At 37.6% G+C, this 19,094-nt stretch overlaps 1 long non-coding RNA gene across 3 annotated transcripts in view; it reads right to left on the bottom strand.

The window, feature by feature from the left end:
- Positions 1-19,094, bottom strand: part of LOC141728742 (uncharacterized) — a 43,261-nt gene that overhangs the window by 7,646 nt on the left and 16,521 nt on the right. Inside the window, exon 3 of one of the 3 annotated variants that reach the window (XR_012579893.1) lies at positions 12,533-15,223. The exons of the other annotated variants lie outside the window; for them this stretch is intronic. This is a non-coding gene — a long non-coding RNA (uncharacterized LOC141728742). The remainder of the gene's footprint in view (positions 1-12,532; positions 15,224-19,094) is intronic. 3 annotated transcript variants of the gene reach the window in all.

Here is a 19,094-nt window from a genome sequence, read left to right as displayed (position 1 = left end):
TAATTCTTCGTGTTCAAGAAACAAAAAAATTACAGAGGATTTTAAAATACTTTTAACACATTTAAAGCTAGATTCCTGATTATCACGTACTTCTTTGAGATGTAATCAATTCAAACTCCTAATTAATGAGAAGTGATGATTAGTTCATTCTATTTAATATGTTATTCTCATTATGGTTTTGTCAAATATGGACTTGAATAGAAATTTAAAAGAATAAAACAAGAGAATGAACAAGGTCCAGTATTATTGCATTGAAAGAAAACATGGTTTGTGGAAGGTAAGTGAAAGACAAGAAAGTAATTCTTAATTGCTACCTCTGATTTACTAAGATCTGTTAGTTTTAAATCACCTGAGCTCCATCTCTGGCTGGAAAGAACCTTAAAGATCATCTGGTTCCAACACACAGCCATAGGGAGGGATGGCAGCCACTGCACAAGGTTCCTCAGAGCCCCATCCCAGCTCAATCCGAGGGATACCCTGCAGGGGCTGTAGTGGGGCACCATGCCAGCTCTGCTGGGCAAGAATCTGAACAACCTGATCTAACTTTGCAATTTGCTCTGCTTGAGCATTGCACTACAAATCTACAAGAGATTCTTCCTAATTTGAGTGCTTCAAGGAAGCTAAATACTGACAATTCCCAACCATCAGCTGGTTAACTGACGCTCTCTGCTCTTTTTGTCTGATTCTTCCTACAGCCGTTTTCATGGCTAACTTCAATGTGTTCTTCAAATAATCATTTTCCTGCTGTTGCTTTGTTGACAGGAAAAACAGTTTTCCTTGATGCCTAAACCAGGTTTCTTTCAAAAATGAATCATACACCTTGAATGATAGCTCACAGTCTGTTGTCATGTTACACAGCTGTCTGGAATCACCAGGGAAGGAGATCTGTTCTTAATGGGACTTTCCAGCCATTATTATCAGGCAACTTTTTCCAACTGGTGATTCCCCATGCATTTTCACTGTATAAAACTTGGTTAATAAAAGTTAGATGGGGATATATGGCTTGACCTTTCCAGCAGGAATCCATCAAAAGATTTTTCTGACTTTCAAATAAGCAATGTTCACAGATGGAAAATAAGGACAATATAATTCAGCTGTAAGAAAAAATATTCGGGCCATTCCCTGAATATTGATGCTGTTGAGTAACAATCCTTCCAGCTCAGTGGGTAACTGTCCTGAAGACCGTGATCATGAAGACACTTTTGCAGCAGACTGTAGGACTGGGATGAGGTGATGAGGGGGTAACCTGCCACACTGTGCCCCCTACAAGTACCAGGAACAGAATATTGTCTGATTTCCCATGATTTTCAGCTTAACTGTCAGGACACCATAAAACTTCACCATTATATTCAAACTTAATACTTGCTCTGATGAAATGTCTTCATATTTCATTGGGTATTTTAAAAAGCAGTGTCTGTGATTTTACAAACAATGGTTACTTGCACGAAAATGTACAGATTTTCCTCTCTGTTTTTCTATAGAACACTTGACTAAGACAAGCTAAAGGAAAAATGTTGGAGGCCACCTTAGTCATAAGTTTTGTCCTGGTGATTTGAAAGCAAAACCTTTTGCTTAGTGAATTCACTGTTATCTCACTTCTTTTTTTCTCTTTTATTTCAAATTTTGATGGTACAAAATGATTTTCAATCCCTTGTTTTAGGGAATATCAGTTCAAAAAGTCATCCACACAGCTTTGAAACAAGAATAATATGAGTAACTGCAATATTAAACTTCTTTGTATATGTTCATAAAACCAGGAAGACGACAAAAAGGAAGTATGCTGTCTTCATTCTTTATTAGCCCTTTTTTTGTGTTAATAACCAACCTCAAACAAATATCTACTTTTTTTAGAATTCGGATTTTTTTAAAGTGCTGTCATTTTAGACAGCATTAAAAAATATAAAGCCCCAATTCATCATCTGTTAGGATATGATAAATTCTTTGCATTCATTGCCCAGTGTTTAAAATAGGAGATGTTAGACAGAGCTGGTGGCAGTTTAAACACAGATACGTTCTAGCAGTGCAATTACTAAGAAAAATAAATCAATTAGAATAGTTTGCTAACATAGAACCATTAGATAACATATTTTCTCTTTCATTTATGAGCATATGGTGAAGGTTTTATCTTGTCTTGGCATAAGGACATTTCTGTAAAAGAAAAATGGGATTGACATTTTATTTTTACACCAAGTTAAATTTCCTTGTAAGATAATTATTTATGAATTATGATATGCAAGTTGATGCATGATCTCTGGAAGAGGTTACTAAAGAAGGAATAAAATTGATATTTTTAGCTGTGGTACATAAAATATACACTCAGGAGTGCTATAAAGAAAATTTTCTGGTTGCCAGCATAGGAGCTGATGTTGTGATAGCTGCTCTGCTGGGTGATATTGCTGGGATTTAACTTAGTACCTCTACAGAGAAAATATCACTTGTTATAGCTATAAAGCTCTGCTATGAACAGCTCTCCTCCTGATGGAATGAGTAGAGAGGGAGGAATTTGTAACACGCATTTTCTATAAATGTAACTTCTATTATCTCTATGATATTATTCCTGTTGATGTGGAAATCACATTAATGTTGATGATAGGCCACTGGGAATTATTGCCCTGCTACTCAGACTTAAATCTTGTCACAATCCTAAACTGTTCAAACTGGGTTGAGAGCTGACACAGCCAAGATCTGATGCAAAGATGTTGGGCTGGCACCAGTGCCAGGCTTCCCCTTCCCATAACCTCCTCTTTCTGTGGTAGGCAGCAATATATCTTCATCTCGTCCAAACTTCTTCCTATCTCAGATATTGATGATTCACCACATTATTCCTTTATAGAGGCAATAGTCTGTGACCAAAATATACCCTCTGGTATGAATAAATGAGGAGAGATAAATCCAACACAATTTTTAATAATTTCTCAAGTCCATTTGCATTTAATTATTAAATAATCATTGTATTAAAATTGTCTGACCCCACTGAATGACATTTAGTGTCCAGACATCCATGTGGCTTTCCCTGCTAGACGAAAAAGGCTGAAAACACCAGTAGGATTCACTGGAATGTATATTCCCCATATCTTGAATAATTAGAATAGATTTCCTTTCCAATTTTCTAAAACTTCTTTGAAATTGTAAGCTCTAGAACTGTTAGTATGATAATAATCATCTCTTCAGTGCTATGTAATAAGATGATTCTTATTTTAAGTGCTCCCACATACAAGAGTTGGAATGAGTGTTTTTGATGCAGAAAACCACTGCTGAATCCACTGATTCTTTTTCTGCTATTGTCCCTATATATTTTAAGTATCTTTTGCAGTTCCAGTTCTTCTGCTGTAGGAAATTATCTCCATTCTCTATACTTACGTGGATACATTTTTTCATTTACCTGAACTGAAAAAGCATGTTGACTGAATACATCAGTTCACCAGATAGTCTTGGTCATTGTGTCTGACTGCTCTACTTCATCATTTTTTCACCATTCCTCTACTCTTTTACCAGTCACATACTTTATTGACAGTGTAGATATATTTACTAGGAAATCATGGACAAAAATCTTGAGCTGTATCAGGTAGATTTTCCATGGTGATTTTTCCCACTAGGAAAGCCTGTAATGAAAATTCTCCATGAATAAAGCTCCTTATTTATTGTCCATAATTTGTCATTTATACCATTCATCAGATCGTCCTTAGTAGTTCACAGTGCAATATTTTTAATCAGAATGTCACAAGGTTCTAAATCCTTACAAAAGTTTAAGTAGTCAATGTAATAATTAATAATTCCATTAATAACTCTAAGTTATTACTGTAATTATTAATAATTACTTGAGTAATTCAGGTAGTTTTGGCATCCAAAAACTAATTTCCTCAAAAATATTTATATTTTTTTGAGCAACTATAAAGTACATTGGCATTACTTAAATTTGAAGCTTTTAATCTACAGTAATAAAATAGCATTATTTTCCTTTGGCCGAGAAACATGCAAAAAATTTTCATGAAATGTCCCTTTTGAATACTTCTGACAGATTGTTGTAACTCTTCTGAGCTTCTTCTGAGTTCTCCTCACAATTTGTCAAAATGTTAATCACCAGTTTGGGCTGTGATGTGCAAGTCATCTGGGTCATACGAATTCCTCATTGCTTATCCTCAGTAGATGATGTGTGAACTGAAAGGTACTTTATCATTGTGTTGTGAAAGTTCATTATTCTTGCCTGTTTACAGTTATGAAATAGAAATATTTATTGAGTGCTTCTGTTTTGTATTGGTGGTGGTTAATTTTATCATCTCCTTCTGCAAATCACCCTGCATCATCTCTCATGGCACATCTAATCTACTTCAGAAACGCTGCAGTGGAGGAAGGCAAAATGTTCCCTCTTGCTCTTGAATCTTCCATCTGGAGAAGAGTTACTGAGCTTAGTGCAGGGTCTCAGGAAAAAGCCCAAAGCACATCCAACAGAACCAAACCAGGACCTACCCACTTTGATGTTGCTAACTCTGGGTGTTAATACATCTGATTATCTTTGCTCTCTTGCTGTGCTTTTCTTTGCAGAGTATTTTTTTTCCTCAGAGATTCAGCCGTAGAGGTGACATCATGAAAGCTTCCTTGGGATACATTGTGCCTTTGTATTAAGACTTCTCAGTAGCCTTTGTCATATTTCAAGATTCTGTACTCCCAAAAGCAAAGTTATCTTTAAAGGTTTCTTGCAAAAAGTTACCCAGGAAACAGCTAATAAAAGTCTTTGTCCAGATAAGCTGAAAATTCATAGATATTTTCTTCTTCCATTTGTTTTCTTGAAATAAATGTAACTTGTGTATAAAATCCATTTTGTCTTAAACGCTATTAAACCTTTATAAAAATACTTTTATCTAAACTGTAACAGAATAAAGCAGCACTGATAAGACTGTCAGTTCCTGTGTATCCATAGATTAAAAAATATTGCTGAGCTCATGTACATACAGAGCTAGAGAGATCAAGAAATTTGCCTAAAGTCACATGTGAAAGCACATTTGAAAAGCAGGACATGAACTATAGGATTTCTCTCCCACAGCCCAGAATGTTTTCCACAAGGTCCTTGGGGGTTTTTTTTGTTGTTTTTTTTGTTGTTGTTTTTGCTCTTGTCATTTGGGGGGTTTTGTTTTTGTTACAGATATTGAGATTCTTTGAAAACATTCATCCTTATGGACAGAAAATGTCATTCTTCATGAAAGAACTGGAAAGAAAAGGAGGGGAAGTCACAGGGGCGAAGTCATCCACTGGATTTTTTGAACCCAGCTGTAAACCAAGAAGAAAATTACACAGAAAAAACAAGTATTCATTTATATTAGGAAAAAAAAAAAAAACCAAGACCATTTTAAAATCCAAATTCAAGTTGCAAGGATCAGACTGAAGCACACCTCTCCTCAAAGGTTCAACTCTGCAATATTTATCTGGAGACCATTAGTTTTCTTCTGAGAATGAGCTGAGGACCAGCAGCTGCAGAATTAGATTTTCTCCCTATTCTCCTCTTAAATGTAACTATTTACTAAAAAAGAAACACAAAAGTAACTGATAGCAAAGTTTACAGGGGCCCTCTAATTGTTTATTTTGAAGCTGTTTTCTCATGAAGCAAAAGGAGTGCAAAAGAGAGAGGGAACATTTTATGCTAGGGGAAAAAATACAATGTTGATTCAATTTATTTCCATACGGAGGCAATGTTGGAAGGCTCCACTAAGTTGCCTGGCACTAGCTGGCAGAAAAAAATAAATGAAAACACGGCTTTAAGAACAGAGCTTTATTTACTGATGCCCATAAATGGAGCAGAGATGGAAAGTGTTCAAGATTGCTGACTGGCTGATTGTCACAACTGATTGTTTTTCACATCAAGTGTTCCACACATTGATACACACACCCTGCCAAGACAAGGCTGCATCTTTTGGAGTCAAAACTCTATAGAGGCACAAAGCACACATTGCTAACACAATGCATAGTCATGAGTTCAGGTGCATCATTTATATCAAATTGTTTTTCATACCCAATGTGTTGTTGTGTTTCTAAGCAGGTTTGCTACCTGACAAATTAAAGTTTACTCTCTAATATATGGTGACAGTGCTAAATGACTGCTTCAATAAGTTTTGCCCAGAAATGTCATTCCTGTTTTGATAGGCACTGATGGAACTTGATCTCAAGATTTGAGCAAATACTAAAGGAAAGGCTTAGAAAACAAGTGGTGGTAAAAGCACAGTTTGGAAATATCAGTAGAGCAAACATACTGTCTGCTGCTTTCAGTGTTTGCAAGTACAACTTCAGTGCTTTCAGTAAACTAGTGACAATTTCAGGTATGAATTCAGAAGCATAGAGTAAATCCCTTGCTATATTTCCATGCTAGTTATATCACCTGAAGTAATAATTAATCAAAATTCATTATTTTCCCCCGAAATCTCTGTTAATTATGGTTTACAATATAGTACACACTCATCTATAACAATAACTCTTTATGTAATAACCCTTACAAAGAAGACAAAGATAACTATGTGAATCTGCTCTTGGGTTAAGAGTAAAGCCCAAAATATCAGGTCTCTTAAGAGCTTTATGATCAGTTGAAGATGTGAATACTCAAATCAAAATATCTTGCTGTGATTTAATGTTCTGTGTTTAGGTGCTCCTTCGTTTATGAAGATTTCTCAGTTTCTATTTGATTACTCTGAAATTAAAACATATGAGTTAGAGGATGAGTTCTAAGTGTCTAAACAATAAAGTCTTGAACAATTATAAATCTTAATAGCAGGATTTTAGTACCCACCATAAACAGTGAATCTAAAAAAATGAGGGGTTTTTATTTGCTCTCCTCTACTTATTATGCTTCTCTCACTGTCAGGCTTGATTTTCTCATCATACAAATGGAAAACAAGCTTTCCCTCACAGCCACTCACTCAGAGCCACTTTGGTTTTGACAGGGGGTCTTTCTTTCTGACACAACACCAGTGACAACAGAGGTTGTGTTAGCCAAACTGTGACCTAATCTCCTTTTAAATTCTACCATTGTTCTCAAAATGTGATCTCAGTGACACCAGGATAAATGTCTGTCAGACTTTTTGTCCTGAAGGATGTTAGAGTGAGAGAGGAAGACCTGAAAATTCTACTGTTGCATAATTGGAGTTCAGGGTTTATTCTAGCCAACTGACTTTCATTAACCCAGCTGTAATTTTTCATTCACTGTTTCCACATTCAAAATGGAGGGGATTTCATAAATACTATTTATATTATTGTTATTTCTTCCCCATTTTTTCTTTTTTGACAATTCTTGAACACATGCATTTAAAACACTTTATCTCCTCCCCTCCTGTCTCCATTTTCTAAGCTCTAGCAATCAGGACCTACAGCCATTCCCCTTTCTCCTTTCTATATCTTGCTAAATACACAAACATACTGTTACACAATAAAGGATGTCCCCTTAAAAATAGATACTGTGAAGGTATCCGGTGAGGACACATGTTGAAATTGCTCCTGGGCAATGGGCAGCAATCACTATTATCACAATTACCATTGTTACCCATTGAGAAGATTTTCTTTCACTATGAATCACCTCCACAGCTTTTCTTTCCCACTCCTCTTACAAGTCCCTCTGGTGTGTTGATATCTTTCTAGGAATTAAATGCTTAGAACAGAGCAGAAACCATTTCAAATGTATAATTTCAGAAGGATAAAAATGAAGAGCATGTAGAACTATAACCAAGAGGAAATATGACTTTGAGATTGGGTACCGTTCATGTGCTGCTGGGGGGAAACAGATCACAGTGGACACCCACACACCATATGCTGTCTACCATCATTCACAAGGGCTTCCAGACACCTCCCACCATCCAAGGTATTTGTCTCAGGTTCCTTTCCACTCTTGATGCATTAATGCTGCCACTTTGTGGATTAAACTTTTTCTCAGACACTCCTCCAACCTGCTGTGATTTGTTCCTTGCTTGTTTTTGCTTCTTCACTTTACTCAGTCCCCTACACTGCCATGTTCTCAAAATAAATCCAACAGACAGAACCACAGTCATGTGCTCAATGGAAAATCTTCTTCAAGATTCTGAGAAGAGTTTTAACATTCATGGAAATTCAGCAAATATCCACTATAAAAACAAGTACTTCAAACCTGAAAGTTCCAGCACTGTTGCTGCACCATCTAGAAATGTGAAGATTTTCTCCTCATTTAATGAATAGCAAAACAACACCAGCCTTACCTAGGTCAGGGACACACAAAAAAAAAAAAATCATAGTGTCATTAGAAATCAGGCTGCTTCACTGCAGAAGAGGTATAAAAGTTCTCTGCATGCAATCATGAGTAATTCTACCTCCAGGACTGATACTTCAAAATCATTCTAAATGGGCACCATAAACACATTAGAGAATATAAACTAAATTTTGTGTGTTTTTCTTGCTCAGAGGAAACATCAGTGTTAATAAGCATTGGAAATCTGATTGATATGAAAGTAGTTTAAAATAAAAGTCATTAATACCCTCAATGCTTAGGCCAGGCTAAGGAAACCTCAGGGTAAGCAGAAATGTCTACAGCTGCCTTCTTTAAAATGTCTTTTAAAAAACACAGTAGTTCTTTGGCTAAGCAAATGTTGGTCTCATTAGTGACCGAGACAAATATCATCTAGAAACTAGAACAAGAAGCTAGGAATAACTCAACTGAAAGACCCTGAGATTAACTCAGTTTGTAAGAGCATGGTTATAACAACACCAATCATGGATTCAATCCCCATATGGGCAGTTCACTTAAGAGTTGGACTTGATGATCCTTGTGGGTGCCTTCCAACTCAGAGTATTCTGTGATTATGTTTAACCATGGTTAATTATTATTCTTTCATCAAATCAACAGTGGACAGACCACTGAACAAATACATCTCAAAGTCATTTGATAAATTCGGAGCAGAAGAGACCACCAGAAACCCTATGACAGCTAAGGACCAGGTAAAGATTATTTTAACTGATGTTCTAATGATCTGCTCATATCATGCACATTCCAGGCACCCACTCAAAGCAAAGTGTGATGAAGTCCAGCTGGATGGAGTACCTGACATGCTGGTTTGTGTCTCCTGTCTTTCCATTCATACTCATCAGCTCTCCCCTTAACAAAGACTCTCACCAAGGGTACAGACTCTCTGCAGTGACATAAAAGAGGCCTTGGAAGCAGTTGGGTGATCTGAGTCATTGTGAAACATCACAGGTAAGCCTGGATTTCCCATTTCTAGGTGTTAGGAAGTACAGGTGATGGCATTTGCATTTTGACCTTCAGTTTCTTAAGTTTTGATGACCTACAAAGAGATTCAAGCCTTGTGATTCTCAAATCAGTTCAGAAAATGGGATTTGAGCATGTCTGAAGCTTTTTTCTCACCATTTTTATCCCAACAAATTCGATTTGAGAGCTTGAAAAATACCGTATGCACTTTAATTTGCATGTGTCATTCTACTTTGCATTGCTGAGTAGTGACTGCTGCTTTCTACTCAGAACTTTTGCATTTCATTCTTTGATTGCTCAAGTTGCTTACAAGAACAAAGACTATCTTTTTAAAGTCCAGTAAAGATTAACATAATGTCTTCTACTTCATGGCAAATAAATTAGTCAGTTGTTGTTATTATATTTCCTCTCTAAGGATTTTTAAGTATTAGGTACTCACACTGACAAAATTGGGATCTGTTGCTAGCATCAAACAATTATGAATAAATAAAAACATAGTTAAAATTATACATAAAATAATAATGATAAAAGATAAGAAACATAGTAAAATAAATGATAAAAATTATACTTATAAAATATTTTGTATTAATTTTTTAATCTCAATCAAATTAAATACAAATTTTTGTGTAGTTCCAATTTGACACTTATTCCTCTCATTCCAGGCTGCCAAGAAGCTTATTCTGAATGTCATCCTGTTGATTAATTCCTTGGGGAAATGGTTCAGCTGATAGGAAACCAACAACAGCATTAAAGGAAATTTGTCCCATGAACAGAAAATTTGATCAGATGTACTATGGGTCTTAAGACCTTGGCAACCAAGATGGATTATGACTGAAATCTGGTATCTAAGTAAGGATTGTGAATGCAGCTTCAGATTTTACATGCTTCAGTTTTGATGTTTAATATGAGCTGCCTGGAAGTGGATTTATGTATCGTAATATAGAATTTTCTGAAATTCAGTATCTTTTAGAAGGTAAAAGTGTCTGCCAAACTTGTAAATGTCAAAGTTCTGAAAACTGTCTGTCTTCCATTACCAAAGTAAGTACATCTTACTGCTTTTAAATCAGTCATTTTTGCACAGATATTCTAGAAAAACATTTCAGAAGGAAACCTCTCTTAACATCTTCAGAAGCTAAGACAATACATGTAGGTGGGAATTTATGACATTTTGGAATTTAAAGAAAGAAAATAAATTGTTTTCCCCTCCTGGTCAGGTGCTTGAACACAATAAAACATACCAATGTGTGTTTAATTGTTTAAATGTGCCTCCAAAGAAAGGAGGAGAAGGAATGGTTCAAGCACCAGAGAGAGAAGGGGAAAAAGAAAACACATTTCTCGTCTTAATGACATGAAAATGAATCACACATTTTAAAATCCAGCAGTCCCTTTTTGATTCTTGGCTGCAGTTTTCTGGTAACACTTCTATCAGTCACATTCATTTGAAGCATGTGGCTACACGTATTGAAGATACGAAGACACAGTTTCTGCATTTGCAATTTCCCATCTTCAAAGTGCTTTTCATTTTTGTGATAAATCTGGAGAAAACCCTGTGATGTGTGAAAGATATTTCTCTCTTCTTTTCTCTCTTTTTATTTTTTATTTTTTTAATTCATCACTGTTATTTTCTTTAGCTTCTCTCTTAGCTAGGATGCTAATATTTATTTGCTTCAAGGACATCTTTCAAGCCTAATGAAGCCAACTCCAGTATCACTTCCAGTTAAACCGTAATTAAATGCAAATATCAACCATTATGCTTCAGCAAAAGGGGAAAATTCATGTAAACATTGAAACACAAAAGCTTCTGTTCTTCACTCTTAAACATGAATGGAACTGGACAATATATAATAGAACCCAAGAACTAAATTAGCATAATACTGAGTCACCCCTATTGACCCCCATTGGTTTCAAATACAATTCAATTTCAAGTACTCATTAGTCTGAAGATATAATTGCAGGGTGAAGGAAAAAGACCATATGAAAAAATATTATTTATGTGCAAGAGACCCCTGATGCAGCCTAAGAAAACCAAACAGTAGAAGAGGATTGTTTGATGTCAGAAACATACAAAAACCTAAACAGACAGTGTGTAGGCAAATCAATGTTAGGTGCACAAATTCATTTATATATGTACAAATAAAAATGGAACTATAAAAACTCTTCTAAAGTATTATGAAAAAGCAGAAATGTCAGTTTTTGTATTTTAAAGTTCTTCTTCTTCATGCTATTTCCCACACACATAAAGTACCAGTACATGTGCGTGAAACACTGCTGTGGCAGACTGGCAAATAATTGACCATGTAATGACTTCATACCTGGACCTCATCCAGAATCTCAATAAAAAAGCCCTTGAAATGAAGACCTATTCAGGTCAGTGGTACTTCACAGCAGTATGTGAAGGCATTTCATCTGTGAAATAGTACTTTCAGATGACAAAATACAGAGTGATCTGAGTAGACTGGAGGTTTGTTTTGAAATCAGCAAATGAAATTTAATAAAAGCATGAAGGATGCTCCATTTGAAAGAAAGAAATCCAGCGCTGAGTTTAAAAAAAAACTTCAGCTACAAACCAGTATAATATCTGAAAGAATACAGCAAATCACATACATATTGAGGAGGAAAATTTTGTATGATTTTTAAAAGGAACATTGATATGTGAAGTGTTATTAAAGACTCGACTATAAAATGAACATGGAGGCATTTAATCTGTAAGAATTCGACAAAGATTGAGATGACAGATAATATAGAGGAAGTCCAAAGGTGACTGGAAAACAATAAGAGGTTTAGGAGCACATACTAAAAACCATGGATTTATTTAATCTAGAAAAGATTAAACGATATGATAGAAAAGATATGATTCTAATCTTCCAGTAGTTTTGTTTTGTTTTTATAGTAACACCACAGAAGAGCAATCAATTGTTCAGACAGTTCAATAGTGGCCCAACAAGAAGTAATTGTCTTAATTTGCAGAAACAAAGATTTAGGTTAGATACTAGGGAAAGCTTCCTAAGTATAAGGAAGCACTACAACAAGTTGCCTAGACGGACTGCAGAATTGGTTTTCCCTGGGATTATAAATCAAATATCTGTTAGAGGTGGCGTCAGTACATATTACTTCCCTTTTTCAGTTCAGGGTGTGGGATTAGGAGGCTAATTAAAATCCTTCCCAAGTTTACTTTTGGAAGATTTACGATACATGAGATCATGGCTCTGATATATATACCCTTTTTCTAGAGACATATATGAAAAATTGTCACCCTTAACTAATTTTTTTTTCAATAAACAAGCTTCCTATACTTATAGCTGAAGAAGAAAACTAGCTTACTTCTTATGCTCCAAGAAGCGCTACTCAAACTTCAGCTGGATTTGGCTTTCTTTCTGTTGGAGGTCAATGGTGCAAAGTTGCCAGCTGCTGGCCAGCTCCCAGTAAGACAAATGACAAACTCTGCTTGGTGTGTTAGAACATAAAGTAGATATCAAAATTAGCATGAACAGAGATTCATTCTCAAATTTCCTCAGAGACAAAACACCCTGGGAGAAGTCAGATACTACTGTAAATCAACAGGAAGCTACACACTAAGGCAGTATTTTTCCTACCCATTAAGTTCCTTCTGTAAAGGAATCCTACTTTGTGTCATCCAACAGTGATGCCTGAATATGTGGGAAGACATTGCAGGATATTCACAGAAATGAGAGAAGCAAGTGATTTCTGCTACACTGGTGGGAATCAGGTTACTGCCAGAATGATCCTGTTTTCCTTGAGTGGAAGATGGGGGCTGAAGAGGAGAATGGGATGCCACATCCCAAACCAGGCTCGTCTCCAGCCCTTTTGCTGCATCTCAAGAGCCAAGGAATGTAACCTTAAAACAGCAAGACAAAGGAAAACACATAGCATAAACCTGGGGGAGGGGGATTGGAGGAAGGGTGTGTCTCAAGCAAGATTGAAATTTTCAAATTTCAGTTCCCAGGGGAGTACTGGTTTGGATAAAGTTCCTATAAAAATGTCTCAGGCTGGTTAGAATATGGAAGAATCTGACTCTTAAAAAAATAAAAAAGGCTAGCTATGTAATTTTAAAATACTGACTGTTATATATAACTTCTGACCTCTCTTTACTAATTATTTCTTGTTAGCAGCCCAATATTTTACTGTGATGTGGCTAGATCTGTGGCACAAGTGGGAGCTGAAGGAGAGGTGCCCTGAAATGGGTCCTGCTCATAGTAACCTCCCCAAAGGCTGCTCTGGGCTTTTCCTGATCACCTTGGAGCATGAGGGACTGAGGGACTCAGCCTCAGCAGCCAGGCCTGACCTCCAGGAGGAACAAGGGTGCTCTGAGCACCTTTAATGTAGCTCTAAAAGGAGATATATAAAGCATCAGATATTGGAGACCAGTGATGGACTCATCTGCCATTCCCATCCTCCAACATCTTGATGACTCCCTGATGTGACCAAAACCCACTGGTGTAGCACTTCCATGCCATTCACACAGGACAGGGCTCAGGCACAAACTGCCTTCCAGCACCTCCCCTGTGCTTTGGATCTCATTGTATGGAATTGTTCCTAGGGCTTTTTGGAGAATAGAAACAGACCATTATGCTAATCATTGCTCCCAGTTCCTGCCATGTGGGTGGCACTCAGTTTATACTTGCTCACCAGGATCAGGAACTCAGGTAGAATCACTTTTTGATTTTATTCATAATCACCATTTCAGGACCTAGCTGTAACAAGCTGCTCTGTAGGACCTGTGAAATTCATGACCCACATCCTCAAAACTTCCCTGACCCCCATCCCATAGCTATTAAGATTTATGACCCAGGAATTCCACATGTTGTGCTACATACCCAGCACGAGCACAATCATTTTACAGTTGCATTCACTGAGGTGAGTTTTGGTGCAGAGAAATATCCATTCTTTTTTAGCATCCACCTTGAAAACTGACAGCAGCAATCAGCAGCATCACTCATGTGCTGCCTCTTCTGAAGAAGATATACAAATGGACCCAGAATAGAAAGTGCACTGTCAGTCTCCTCTATGGACAAGATTTGTTAAATGTGGTGAGGGCATAAAGAGAGTTGCCTCTGTCCCTTCACCTCTCTTCACTTGGCATTTTGCACTCTGAGAAATTATGTCATCTGTTAATAAAGATAATTCCATCATTAAGGAATTGCCTTAAGGCACCAGGTCAGGTTCTGCAGAATTTCATCTCTGGGAAAAACACCAGTGTAACTGGATGTGGAAATGGTCTTATATTTCACAGGAAGAGAAGGAAAAAAATTTAACCTGAGCAGAATATATTTGGTTTTCTTCCAGTTTTAGCTCCTAGAGAAGCATGAGTGAATTTTAGACATTTTCAATTGGTGGATCCAAACTTACTGCAAGATTATTGGAATTACCAAAGCCTTAAGTGAGCTATGGATCAGGGTCAATTTGGTAGCCAATACACTGAAACTGGAACAATTTATCTTGGCTCTCATCAGAGGAAAGTGTGAACTCAGAGATCCATAGAAGCGATGGTTCTTTCATGCTGTGTTAATTGCAAAACACCTAATAGTTCACCACTGGAAATCCGTAACACATTGTAGGAGTGAATGTTTCTACAGAGGGGTTTTCGCTTTGCCACTCACAGTAAAAAATGAAGTCAGTGAGTTAAGGGAGACGAAAACCCTCTCAGTGTCCATGTATTTGAATTCAGAACTCTATGTTTTCATAAAGACAACTATTTTTCAAGACAACACCACTGCATTTTTAATAGAAAAAATACCATATTTTATGGCAGTAGCAGAGAAAGGATACAAATTTGCTTGTGCTTCATATCTGATGCCTTCGAATCAGTGTTGGGCCCTGTCCAAGGCTATTCTCCAAGTCAAAACAAACCACTGCGTTCCACTCTCCCTGGGCATGACCAATTCACTCTGACCCATGGGACTGAGCCTACTTGGCCTTTCGTAGTGAAGAATTTTCTACCAAGCTTGTCAGTAGTCAGCAGAGATGGACATCCTTCTTGAAGGCAACTCATACCTGTGTAAGACAGATGACTGGAAGACAGAATATTAATTTGTCTTTGGAGGTATTTCTCCCACTCTGTACTCAATATAGAGAGCCAAGGGGATGGCTTTAATTTAGTCACCTGAATTCCAAGGAGATGAAGTTAGATTAGGTGAATCCCACATTTAATCTTTGTCAGGCTTTTCATTTCCTGCAGATAGTTCCATTATCTGTCAGATAATGGAGGTTGAATCTAGAGATGAAAATTTTCTTTCAGTGGGACTTGTATGAATGAGCTTTTCACAATTATTTTAGCCAGAAATATTTTTCTCCTTTGTTTATTGTTCTAGAAAAAAATATAGGTCCCACAATAGAAGATCTACACCATTTTCATGCATTTCTTTCAGCTCATTATTTCAGCCTTTTTCTTTTTAACACAATACTTTCTAGCTGGTTACTGTGAGGAAATCCTTATTAGCCAAGAGGTAATCAAAAGCTTGGAGATATGGCTTAGACAATAAGCTATATATCATCTGATCCACGAAAATTATCTTTGACAACTCTAAAATAACTTCACTGTCTGTAGTCCTCAGTGGGGGAAAATTTTAAGGAGAAATTTTCTGAGGGTGCTCTTAGTCATAAAAGAGCTGTGGTTGGTAAAGCTAAATAAGCCTAAGTAATTTCCTGAAATTACAATGAGCATCTGCACTCAAGTTTAATTACAGAAAACAAGACTTTTGACTAAGTTTTAAGCCACCTTGTCACATTTCTTTTGTGTTAGTTGGAAAACAAAAAAGCAATGTGGCATTTTGTTCTTCACTGAAGTGCGTCACTGAGGTCAAGGAAAAGAGTTCCTTTCTGGTGAGAGACAGCTGGTGTGCAGGCTGGAGCTGGGAGAGTAATGGACCAGGAGCAGGAAAAGCTGGCATTTAGCATGGACTGCAGGGCTATGGATGCTGGGAGCCACCTCTTCCATCCACCAGACCACTCTGTAGCTGTCAGCTGGGGAAGGATGATGGACTGATGCTGCATCTTTTGGGTCCTGCCTGCTCCTTTGTCCAATGTCTGTTGCAGACATCCTTTATGAAAAATGCTTTCCTTAGGATTTTTCGTCCTGAGAAGCTGAGAAGCCTCAGGAAAAAAACGTAAACAATGATTATCTGCTGCTGTGGAATGCAACAGGTGGATCTGTGATTGGCCCATGTTGGTTGTTTCTAATTAATGGCCAATCACAGTCAGCTGGCTCGGACACAGAGTCTGAGACACAAACCTTTGTTATCATTCCTTCCTATTCCATTCTTAGCTAGCCTTCTGAGGAAATCCTTTCTTCTATTCTTTTAGTATAGTTTTAATATAATATATATCATAAAATAATAAATCAAGCCTTCTGAAACATAGAGTCAGATCCTCATCTCTTCCTTCATCCTAAGACCCCTGTGAACACCATCACAAATGTCTCTCAAATGCATGTGTCTGAGAAAATGAGAGCAAAAATTTCATTCATTCAAATTCATAGACACTGATGTTTCAGGGAAAACGCTCTGAGAATGGGTGCAGCGAACGTAACAAAGTTTCCAGAGGTGGGAAGGAGGAGGTTTAGAGCACAACATAATCTTGGGCCTGTGAGACATCATAGCTGCTTGTTTCTGTGATGCCAGTGCTTCAAAGAGGGAGAGGGAAGAAACTGCAAAAGAGTTGTTTGCTTGCTTGCCCTCCTCACACTTGGAGAGGGATTTAGGATTGCTGAAGATATAATTTCTCCTTCATCTTTTGTTATTTCCAAATAATGGGTATTGGTCTTCCGTTCCTCACTTTAGTGTTGTGTTTGGAGTACACTGTTCACAGGTTACTTCTTGTCAGTGTGTGTATGGAAAGAAAGGATAATTTTGGAAGAAATAAATCTCCTTTCTCTAGAATTTGTTTTCTTCCAAAAACTAGTCTGAGCAACAAAGCACTTGTTCTGGCAGGGTACTGCCAGTCCTTTAATTTTCTTTGCATTTCTGTGCTGATAGAGAAAAGATTACTGCTTGCTGGGATTGGGGATTATGCAGATATTTTAACCCTTGTTCCTCAGCAGTCTAATTCCAAACAATGTAGAACGAGATATATCCCTTCATGACTGTACATCCCTTACAATGTTGACTGTCTTCAGGTGATGTAAATATACATGTGCACATTGATATCTACACAGGTGTAAAACCTGCAGAATCAGACCCAAAAGCAGGCAGGTTTGATGGCACTGCTCATTCTTGGGCTGCACAACAGAGCTAAAGTTGTTGCTGTGTTTTCACTCTCTGGGATTTGACATGACAGAGCCACTGTTTGTAGGGGTGAGAAACAAAATGTCCTCCTTTTCCAGCTTTGTTTTTCTTGGGTTTCTTATTCCTCACCCTCACCCTGTCCTGGCACAGGACAGCAGCAGCTATCCAGGCTCTCTTTGCAGCTGGTGTGTTGTGTGCAGTGATTACACAGCTGTAACTAAGCTTCAGGAGTGAAATCCAAGTGGGTGTCAAGAAGGCCAGAAAGAGGAGGATGGGTTTGCATGGTTGAACTTTATCCTTTTCTCTCTCAAATATTGGGATAATCTCTTCCTTATAATAGAAGAATGAGAAGGAAAACTTCTCAAAAGCATGCAAACAGCTTTTGCTGTTTCTTCCAACCTGATAGCTTTACAGGTGCCACAGGTAGAAGTCAAACAGACAACAGTGAAGTTGCAGGATTTTTATTTTAAACCTTGTCTTGCATGTCTCCCTCTTTCCAAGAAGAGATTCTAACTCGTTCTGAGCTTACCTGCTCATGCACAAATAAATGTATGACATGAGAAAGACTGAGGGTGGATTTGAATGACTAATGCTTTGGGAAGTGTGAACACTGCTCTGCTTCTCACAGACACTAGAAAGCTGGCACCCTGCAGCCTTCCTAACATGACTCAGGGTGCAGTGTGAAAAGAAAGGTTTTATACAGGTTCACCCATTTGAATCAAGGTGTTCAAGCAGTAAATTAGCTGCTGCACACACCAGTTCCTGATGGAACTAAGGAGCTGACATCCCTCTGTTAGCTGGTACCCTGACACGCTCTCCCAGTAGCTGCTGAACCACAGAGGGTGAGTGCCCACCCTCAGTCAGAGGGCAAACAGAGGCAAATCTAACATGGGGAGTAATCCTGCACCTCTTGAAATACATGAGAATAAAAAGGTGACAGCAAAATTGTAGAGGGTGAAACTCTGCTGCCAACTCAAGACTGTATCAAAAAGCCATTTGGCCCTTTTGATTGTTCAAAGACTTGTCAAGTCCCACAAAAAGGTCTTTTGTTTCCACACCCAGTCTAGCATTTATTTTGCCAAGCAATACATCAAGGCATGGACCTTTTACAGGCAATTTCTGTGGTCAGTAGCTAATCTTCTGTTGCTGGTAACTGAGGTGAGCATCAAATTCAGCAGAGATGCCCAAGGTGGGCAGTGAAATAACATTAACTACTGCAAAGGCAGGTTATTGGTGAGATGAGACAACATAATTACCACATTGTGAATTAACCTTGCAGGCATGAATAGGAAATCTGTAATCATTGAAGAATTAGACTGGACCCAATATGCATCAGTTCATAGGAATTTGTAAAAAAAATCATAACAGACAAACCTTCCATAATTAATAAAATATTCTGATTGAAGTTTAGAAATCTGGAGGTGAAATGTTTACTAGGTCCACTGGAAGTCTCTTTTAGATTTGAGCTATTTATCTACCTCATGCTGGGTGGTTTGATGTAGTTCAGAAAGGATGAGCTTTCTTCTCTCTTTTCAGCCTCCAATTGCACTCTCCTGAGGCCTCCCCAGACCACTCACACCTGCCTCTGTCTCTGCTGAAGGTCTCAGCAGTAGCTATTTGTGTGAGAGTTCCTACTACGAACC

The sequence above is a fragment of the Zonotrichia albicollis genome, chromosome 4 (assembly GCF_047830755.1).
Source record: "Zonotrichia albicollis isolate bZonAlb1 chromosome 4, bZonAlb1.hap1, whole genome shotgun sequence".
Classification (NCBI taxonomy): Eukaryota; Metazoa; Chordata; class Aves; order Passeriformes; family Passerellidae; genus Zonotrichia; species Zonotrichia albicollis.
The sequence above is the reverse complement of the archived record's forward strand: the minus strand, read 5'-3'. Positions and strand labels throughout refer to the sequence as shown.